Consider the following 2,874-nt stretch of genomic DNA (forward strand, 5'->3'; position numbering starts at 1 on the left):
CGGAGGTGAGCCCGGGGCAGGCTACCTCAGGGCCCTGGTATTAGCAGGAAGAGGAGAAGCCTGGGGATTTCCTGATCACCATCCTCCTCGGGACTCCCTGCTGAGACCTCCCTCCCATGATTGTCTTTATCTTCTGGGCAGCCTGATCCTGGCCACAGCTCTACCCCCGTGTCCTCTCCCTTCCCTGTAGCTTTATGGAGACATGGTTCACAAAGGCTCACATATGGTGAGTGTGCACTTCAGCGACAGCCTAGGTGAGGCCTGGTTCTCCATCTACCCCCACCCCCACAGCCTTCCCAGCTCCCACTTCAAGGCAGTCAAGTGACATAGCCCTGGTCTGCAGCCTGCTGCGACCCTGAAGGAGCACATCAGCATTTCACTGGCTGCCGGGACAGCAGGCCAGGGGCAGTGAGCAGGCTCTCTGCTCCCCAGGGCTCTGGCTTTGCAGCTGCGGCCCTCCATGCCCATGGGGGCTCCTGGGTCAGTGCTGGGCCTCAAGGTACAATAGGCTGTCCCTTCCTCCTGCCAGTCCTCCTGGTAGAAACAGGTCCAGATGCTGGCCCTGGGAGGACTAGTGTCCAGCCCCTCCCCACAAAAGCCCTCAGGTGCCACCTGGTGGCTACGTGGAGGAGGGCCGCATCCCTGGAGCCAGGCAGATGACCTGGCAGGCGTGGAGGGGACAAGGGCCAGGCATCAGTGGTAGATCAGCGACACGGGAGTCAGCTCTCCCCACGCTGTACACAGCGCCTTCCTGGCCCACTTCACTTTCCAGCACCCAGGCTCCCCGCCGACCTTGCACCCTGGGCCTGGACCCTGTCCCCCTGCCTCTGTCCGCTCTGTTTATCTACTGTGCCAACACCGTTGCTCCTAGGACCACCTTCTGCTTTCCCACTTCCTGAGATCCTCCCACCCCTCTGCGGCTACCCTAGACTCACCCACACCAGATGGGTGTCTGCTGTTATACCCCATTTGCTGACATTGCCCATAAGTAGGGCTGGTCCACCCAGCCACTGTGACCAAGCACCCCGCAGGCTCTCCTGCCTCTGTGGAGCCCTGCGCCTGTCCTGGATGTTCTGGAGTCCAGGGCTGCTCTCCCTGTGCCTATAGATGGTATATTTCTTGTGGGTCCCCGCGCAGGCACCCCTGGGTGTCTGGGACCTGGTGGTCTCTTCTAAGGGGCCAAGGGATCGGGCCTCCTGGTGACCCTATGATACCTTGACTGCCTCTTCCTTGGCCTTATCTCCAATAGGACCTGACTGCAAGGCTGCTTGCAGAACTGGGGTTTCTGCAGGCCCAAAGGATCACGCATGACCTCGCCCTGTAGCCTTCTTCCTTAGAGGCTCCTGGCAGCTCCTAATCTGCTCCTTGTGGTCCTCATTTAGTAAATCCCTCCCATCATGTCTGTAGTGCAGTGGGGATTTTGGAGGCTGCTGTCTGTATCATGGTCACCTCAGGGGTGTTGGCATCACGGTCACTGTCACAGTCTATACCCCAGCAAGGTCAGGGGTCCCCCAGGAAGTGATTTCTGGGCACCCAGAGGCTATGAGTGGTTGTGATTCCACTGGCTGGAGACCTGGGGATCAAAGTGAGGCAGCCACAGACCCACAAGTCGCCCCGAGCAGGGGGATAGGAGCACCCACCTCGGGGACACAGCAGCTCTTCCTATGAGATGGATGGAGTCTGGGCAAGTCCAAGGAGGATCCAGTGGGCTGACTCAGGGCTCAGATCTGTGGGCAGTGCAGTGTCCCAACAAATGCACTGTGAGAAGCAGGATCTGGACCTACCAGCATGGGCCATCCGAGACCTCCCTGGCTAAAACCAGGCATTTGTGACAGGTATCACACATTACAGGGCAAGATGAGGTGTTTACTCAGAGGTTTCAGGGTGACAGTGGCATCTTGAAGGAGGGGTTCAGGACCAGCTCCCCCTGTGCTCTGCTGCAGGGAGGCCTGCAGGGCATGGTCCTCACCAGCACAGGGGGGACCTGGAGGCCCCGACCCTGAGCTCTGTGGAGGAAATGGGACTAGAGTGGCTATTCTCAGAGGACAGAGTGAGGTTCTGGCTGTGCTCCCTCGGCTGAGCTGTTCATGGGGATCAAACTTCTGAAAACAACTCTTACTTGGAGCTCGATGCCTTGTGCCATTGCCCTGGTACATCCACAGGACATAGTCCTGCCCCAGGGTAACAAACTTCAGCCTTCCTTTGGTGGTGCACGCTTTAAACCTTGCCAGGATCACATCTTGTGCCGAAGGCCGAGCAAATGTTGAGTGCATGTGGCTCTGCCATGCGGTTCAGGGGCTGAGGGTGGCCAGAGAGCTGGCCGTCCAGCAAGGTGCATGCTTGCTCCAGGCATCTCTTTCCATGGGTAGCTGGATCCAGGAACCCAGTGGGTCTCGGCCTCCGCAGGTTACCATTTCCTTGTGTCTAAAGCACAGGGCAGGCTGAGGCGGCCGCCGAGGAAGCGAGCAGCAAACAGTGAGTGGCGTTCACACTCCGGCCGCCATGAGCACCAAGCAGGTCACTTGCAGGCTGCATGAAAGGCAGGTATAATAGCGAGAAGTCCCCTGAGCCAGTCAAGCCAGAAGTCAAGACTGCTGAGAAGGAAGAGCTCTCAGAACTGAAGCTCAGGTTTCAGGAGCATGTCATTCAAGCAGCAAAGCTGGTAGAGGCAATCAAAAGACCAAGACCAGATGAACCAATGACGAGTTTGGAATTAAGAGTATCTGCCTCTCTAATAAAACAAGCACTTGATAAACTGTCGTCAGGGAATGAAGAAGATGAAGAAGACAGTGATGAAATTAAGATTGGGACCTCATGCAAAAATGGAGGATGTTCAAAGACATATCAGAGTCTACAGAGTCTAGAATAAGTATA

At 57.0% G+C, this 2,874-nt stretch overlaps 1 pseudogene; it reads left to right on the forward strand.

The window, feature by feature from the left end:
• Positions 1-202: 202 nt before the first annotated feature.
• The window catches only part of LOC101578015, a 3,587-nt pseudogene continuing 915 nt past the window's right edge, over positions 203-2,874 (forward strand).

The sequence above is a fragment of the Octodon degus genome, unplaced genomic scaffold (assembly GCF_000260255.1).
Source record: "Octodon degus isolate 3935 unplaced genomic scaffold, OctDeg1.0 scaffold00093, whole genome shotgun sequence".
In the NCBI taxonomy this organism is placed as follows: domain Eukaryota; kingdom Metazoa; phylum Chordata; class Mammalia; order Rodentia; family Octodontidae; genus Octodon; species Octodon degus.